Source organism: Canis lupus, chromosome 11 (assembly GCF_048164855.1).
Source record: "Canis lupus baileyi chromosome 11, mCanLup2.hap1, whole genome shotgun sequence".
NCBI classification, from domain to species: Eukaryota; Metazoa; Chordata; class Mammalia; order Carnivora; family Canidae; genus Canis; species Canis lupus.
Window position 1 is genome coordinate 53,046,908 of NC_132848.1, and position 7,186 is coordinate 53,054,093.

At 42.9% G+C, this 7,186-nt stretch overlaps 1 pseudogene; it reads right to left on the reverse strand.

The window, feature by feature from the left end:
• Positions 1-580: 580 nt before the first annotated feature.
• Positions 581-1,328, reverse strand: LOC140642209 (large ribosomal subunit protein uL16m pseudogene; annotated as a pseudogene).
• Positions 1,329-7,186: the final 5,858 nt, after the last annotated feature.

Sequence of the window (7,186 nt, forward strand, 5' to 3'; positions counted from 1 at the left end):
GGATGTACCAGGTTTACTTATCCATTCACCTATTGAAGGACATCCTGGTTGCTTCCAAGTTTTGGCAATTATGAATAAAGCTGCTATAAACATCCATACGCAGGTTTTTTGTGTGGATAAAGTTTCTGTCTCCTATGAGTAAATACCAAGGGGCTCAAGTGCTAGATCATATAGTACAAGTATGTTTAGTTTCATAAGACTGTCTTCTAAAGTTGCTGTACCATTTTTGCATTCCTACCAGCAATTATGAAAGTTCCTGTTTCTCCATATCCTCACCAGCACTTGATATTGTCAGTATTCCAGATTTTGGTCATTCTAAAAGGAATGTAATGGTATCTCACTCTTTTTGGTTTGGTTGGTTGGGTTATTTTGAGGTGATACTCAAACGTCCTTTAATGTAAATATAACATACTTTTAAAAAACCAACAAATATTCACAATTTTTCAGAAATCTTTTACTCATATGCTGCTCCTTTGTTAGATTTTTAGAGCTACCCAAAGACTTTAAGGGTAGGCCAAGGGGAAGAACCATGTAGATTCTTTCTCAAGTAGCCTTTTTAGATTTATTTCTCATATTCTCACTACACATGTTTAGACATACGGAGCTTGCCCCAGTACTGCCTCTTCTAGGTCAAGTCATACGGGCTCAGGACTTTCTGTATCCCCAGCATGCTGACTGTGGCTATGAGCTCAAAGGTCCAGAGGGTTTGGTTATTCTGTTTTCATTCTTCTTGATCTTTCTTCATCTTTCCTAGAGTCTCATGGTTCACTGCCTTTGCTAGGAAGGGCAACTTGTGGTCAACCTGGTCAAGGAAACGCTGTATCTCTTTGAATTCACAACCCACACCCATGTCTACTATGAGACCACCAGCCTTCCTCTACGGGAGTCACATAATGATCAATGGCACCTTTGCCTCCTCCACCACATGCAAGTGATGGACTTGAAAGGGGCTGACTCTCTATGAGGCAAACATGTTCTTGGGGTTCATAGAGCAGTAGATTGTCAGGCACATCATTCAAAATGTCCCCAATGGAGGTAACTACCACCCAGTGCCAAGATTCCAAAACTGCCTTCTGGGAACTCAGTAGCTTCAATAGAAGGTCCTCATATGTCACTCAAGTCTTGAGGTTCTCTTCTTCCTTTTGGCACAGTGGTGCCCTTTCAACAAATCCAAGCATAGGCCTTTCAGGAATGGAAACATCCTCAAAAGTTGGCACCAGGAATAACATCTGTAGGCCAGCGCTGGTGGGAGTGGCTGCCCAAAAATCAGGCAGTGGTGCTTACAAGAGTGGCACCCTGACATAAGCCAGCAGACACCACACGGCCATGTGGGTCAGGCCAGCCGGGGTGGCCACAGCTACCACAGCAACTACCTCCACCAGGGACAAGGGTGGCAGCACTGGAATCTGTTCAAGGCTGCTAGTATTACCTTGATTTAATTTGCATTTCCTAATGACATATGATGTTGAATATCTTTTCATATGCTTATTTGCTATCTTCTTAGATGAGGTGTCTGTTAAGGCCTTTGGTCCATTCTTTTAATCAGTTGTTTTCTTATTGAGTTTTAAGAATTTTCTGTATATTTTGGAGACCTGTCCTTTATCAGAGGTGTCTTTTGCTAATATTTTCTCCCTCTCTATGGCCTGTCTTCTCATTCTCTTGATGTTGGGTTTTGCAGAGAGAAAGGTGTTCATTTTAATGAAGTCCAGCTTGTTGATGGTTTTTTTCATGGATTGTGCCTTTGGGGTTGTATCTAAAAGTCACCACAGTTCCTAAGGTTACCCAGGTTTTCTCCTGTGTTTTCTTCTGGGAATTTTACAATTTTGCATTTTACATTTAGGTCTGTGATAATTTCTGTGAAAGGTATGATATCTGTGTCTAGGGTTTTTGTTTTGATTTGTTGTTTTGCACATGGAAGAATATTTTCCTTTTAAGAATAGTTTTTCTTTTAATGTATATTCAATGCAGGTACAAGTGAAGAGCCGATAAGCACAAAAGAGGAAAACAACTCCATGATCTGAAGATAACTGGTACCATTTTGCAGTGAAACCTTTAGACACATGCACATAATGCAGGAATGTAACAGGATTTATTTTTTTTAAGATTTTTATTTATTCATTCATGAGAGACACAGAGAGAGGGGCAGAGACACAGGCACAGGGAGAGGAAGGCTCCATGCAGGGAGCCCGATGTGGGACTCGATCACAGGATCCTGGGATTACGACCTGAGCCAAAGGCAGACCTTCAACCACTGAGCCACTCAGGCATCCTTGTAACAGGATTTAAAATGAGACTTTGTGCTTACTTTAGGTTGAAGCCCTGAAGGTTGATAACAATACAATAGGTACCCAAGGACCCTATATCCCAAATATCTTAATTAAGGTGGTATGACTTCTGTTCAACTGACACAGGTAAACTGAGAGATCATGAAACAAGCTCTGCCAGCTTTGAGCAATCACCCTTCTAGCCTATAACAGTGAGGGCTGAAGAGCAGTGAAAGAAAATTCTATTGAGAGCCTGCCACCTCCAAGGGGGAGAAGAGTGCAGCCTCTCATCCCAAGCCAAGTGGGAGACCATTGAGGAGACCCAGAGAGCTAGATGTGTGCTTCCTAGAGCTTGGGGACTGGTGTCTGCCTTTTGCCAAGAGATGCTCACAGGTGAGAGATTGTAGCTGTGCCTAAGTCTGCACAACAGCAGGGGAAAGGATTGGCCTTCCTCAGTGGCAGGCAGAGATGCATCAGCTTCACTGGGACCCTGGGAACCTGAGGAGGGAGCTGGCCGGGGTAGTTTTAAAAGGGAACCACCCCACAAAACTCCTGAGCAGTAGGGCAAAGGGCCCAAAGGAGAAAGTGGAAGGGGGACTGCCAGAGACTGCATGGGCTAAGAGAACAGGAAGCTTTCGGCTGTGAGAGACACAGTCCTCCACGAGGAATCTTGGGAGCAGCCTGCAGAAGCACCTGCCAGAGAAAGAGGCTGCAGAGGTGCACGTGGGACACCCACAGGAGCCAACGTGGTCCAGGACTGTGCCTGCTGCTGAAGATGCCGCACCCCCCCTCCCCCAGGACGTTTTAATTCTCAGAGTAAGACTGCCCAACTGACTGAAAGGGACCAGAAATGCTTTGAGACCTGCCTGAGATTCCACCCACGGGCTGCAAAAGGACAAATCCAGAGACCAGGTCCAAAGTAAATGTGGGAGAAAGGAAACAGCTGCTTTAGTATTGCCCTTGTGCCTGTCTTATTCAACAAAACAGAATGAATATCAAAATTATTTTATTATTTATTTATTTATTTATTTATTTATTTATTTATTTATTTATTTATAGATTTTATTTATTTATTCACTAGACACACAGAGAGGCAGAGACATAGACAGAAGGGGAATCAGGCTCCCTGGGAGAGCCTGATGTGAGACTTGATCCCCAGACCCTGGGATCACATCCCGAGCTGAAGGCAGACCCTCAAGCCCTGAGCCGCCCAGGTGCCCCATAAAAATTATTTTTAAACAAGCAATGGATCATATTGGGTTCCTAGATAGATAAAATGACAAGTGTACGTAAAGCTCCTAACTTGATGTTTGGCACATAATAAATGCGCTAGTGTATTATCTATTATCATTATCATCATCATTCTTAATGATTTTGTAACTTGCCTTTTTTCACTTAATGATATATCCTAAATATATATTTTCATGCCAATAAATACAATTATGGCCCATAGCCAGAATGTGAGATCCACATTATCTGTTTATTTAGTAATGTATCCTTCTATTTATAACAGTGCCTGGCATATTGCAAGTAATCAATATAAAATTGTTCAATGAATTATTTCAAGTAGATGCAGTGTTGTTGTATGGATTGTACTATAGTCATTGATCTTCTATTTTTGGTTAGAAAACATTGCAAACAACCACATCTAGGTGCTTTTCAGTCTTTCATGGTTATAAACCAGTCTCTAACAAATATCCTTAGTTTTGTATCTTTGTGTAGATCCTTAATTATTTTCTTGGTATAAATTCTTAGAAGAGGAACTGCAGGGTCAAAAGGTATAAACATTTCATTAAAACTTTGAAAATTCTTGCCAAATTGCCCTCTGGAGGGATTTTGAGACTAAGAAAGAACTAGGAATTTCCCGAGATTATTATTTTTTTTTATCTTTGCATATCTCTGGATATTTCCCAGTTCCAAGAGTTTTGGCACAGCTTCAACACAAGAAGGGTTTCTGCAAGGTTGATCATAAAAGCATATTTCAGGAACTTATTCTAGGGTAGAGTTGACTGAGTGAAATGGAAGGAAAAACAGAGCATTTGGCAACAGAAGCAATGTGAGTAACTCCTCGTCCCAGGAAGTCTCAGCCTCGAAGAGCACGGATTTATCTCCAAGCATCTCAATGAAGATTATAGGTCAAAATACAACTATTTATTGAGCACCTACTAAGTGTGCACTGCACTGACCACTTTGGAGTGCAGTGGCCTGTCTCTGCCATTCCTCACCACACCGCACCCCCCCACTCTGCGCCCAGGCTGAGAGCTCTCCAGGGGAGAGCTTTGTTGGCTTCATCTTGCATCCCTGGCACGCAGCAGGAGAAAGGCAGTCGATGGAATACATGTTTGTAAGACTGAACAAAACTCTTCTAGGAAAATTCTAGAGGGGTTGGCACCAACTCTGTAAAGCAAACACACATACATATACTCGAATGACTAAAATCAAAAGTGAGAAACAACCACTGTCATCTTATGCTCTCACACTAGAAGTTCAGGCAGATTTTGGGTATTGAGCCCCTGCTTAGATCTACTGTCCCCGGATTCATTCAGCACCAGGGTCCAGTAAGAACTGATCATTGTAATGAGGCCGCTGTGTTCCGTTGGGTGAAATAGCAGGCAAAAATTGAAGCCATTAGAAGCTTGAGACCCTGAGCCAAAGAACTCAAAAGGTTGAATACCTCTCTTCGGATCTGTGGGCTGAATCTGCATTTGGGGCTTTGGCAGGTTCCCCGGATATTGTCAGTGGGTGAAAGAAACAATATGGCAGGAATGGCTGTCTGCCTACCCAATGTCTATTCACTCCTGCTTCTTTACTATAGAACCAATATTATTATTAGAGACAGTAAAGCCTCTAACTAAAAAATTTTATTTCCAGACCTGCTTTGAGGACAGATAGAAAGGGAGCTGCTGGGTGGGTCTTCCAGAACCATTCCTAAAGGATCCTTATCCATCTTCCTGACTTCCTTGCTTCTTTCTTCTTCGTACCCAGATCACAGACACAATAGCTGGAGCTCCAGCAGCCATTCTGCAGCCACAAACTTGAGGTCGAAAAATCAATACTAGGGATATTAAAGCAGAAAGGATAGGAGACTTGAACAGACCAGCCCAACACTACCTGCTTCCAAGCTTTGTTTTACTTGAGAGAGAAGCAAACCCCTATTTGTTTAACTACTGTCACTTGAGGATTCTCTTAGTAAAGGCTAAAGGTAATTGCTAATGGAATGACTTTCTATGGGGTGAAGGACACAGTAGTACCCCTAGGATCACTTTGTAAATTTTTTGGGGGGGAGATGTGTTTTTATTGTCACAATATACGGCACTACTTGTATTTAGTTACCAAGAGCCTGAGATGTCTTGTCCCAGATATTCATAGAGATTTAAAACAACAGCAACAAAATGTTTATGATTACCTGTGTCTTAAACATAATTGCATTTTACAAATAAATGTATTTTTTACATGGTTTCAGATATACCTACTTTTTCCAGGAATGTGACTGCCTTGTAAAACGAAAATTTGGAGGGTACCTGGGTGGCTCAGTATCTCTCCTCAAATGGATAGGTAAAATCTTTCTTTTAAAAAGATTTTTATTTATTTATTTGAGAGAGAGAGGGTGAGAGAGAGGGAGAGAGAGCACAGACAAGGGAAGCGGCAGGCAGAGGGAGAGGGAGACGCAGGGTCTCTGCTGAGCAGGGAGCCTGATGTGGGGCTTGATCCTAGAGGGGCTTGATCCCAGGGTCCTGGGATCATGACCTGAGCTGAAGGCAGATGCTCAACCAACTGAGCCACCCAGGTGCCCCTGGATAGGTAAAATCTTTAAAAAAAAATTTTTATACTGTTTTTTGGAACATTACAAAGATTTGTTCACTATTTGCAAAATTATATCACCAATGGCAGCTAGTTGTATGCAGTGTAACACACTATATTGGTCTAAGTTTATAGTCCCATCCGTGGTGAGTGTATCAATAATTACAACACTGACTCCTTTGTTTTATCTTCTATTATAGTTGAGCCTAAGCATTTCCATGTTGAAATCCATATTGCTTTATTACAAATTACCACCCTTTTATTTCTTCTTTGAATCTTTCCAGTCAAGACATTATGCTGATTTTATTTTTGAGAAGGTGTGTGGTAGGTAGGTCATATTATCTATGTATTTCATGTCAGGATCATAAAGTGTGTTCCATGAAGTGGGGAGGAGGACATTGGTCTTGCCAGTGTCTGTCGTCCTAACTCATACACACTCAGCCTCCATCTGCTTTCTTTGCCTTCGTGTGAAAAGGCAGAAAGGACTGGCAGTAGAGAGCTGAGTGTTTGGGGTCTATGCGTCAAGCAAAAGAGGCCTTTTTTTTTTTTTTTTTTTTTTTTTAACATTTATCTGTGGCAAGCCAGGCTTTAGGCATAAGTGCAGAAGATGCATCATGTGCACTGCCATTTGAGAGCTAATTATCTCTGAGAGAGTTGAGTGTTAATCCGTGATCCGCCACCGACAACTCCGTACACATTAGTTTTTCAGAGGACACAGAATTAGGCCAGAACTCTGTGTTGACAGAGGGGGAGGGAGAGCAAGGCACAGTTCTGGAACTCCAGGGACTGAGGAAGGAGAGAGCGGGGAGGTGAGGAAACCACAGTGGCCATCTGGGGGTAGGGGAGGAGTGCCAGGGCACTGAGGGCACCTGCAGCCAGCATGGCCAGCCCGCCGATCGCCTTGGTCACCCCTCCGGAGCGACGGAATTAACCACATCTCACACTCCTTAATTGGAGCAGATAATTGGGGAGCTGGCTTTGTGCACAGGAAGTGTGTGCAGTGAGATTTGGCGGAGTGGAACAGGAAGAATGGGGACCACCTGATTTCATCTTGTGCCAAGGAGGGCGACACAAAGCGGCAGTGTCTCCTATGAGCTTGGCGCGGGCAGATCAGGGGGACG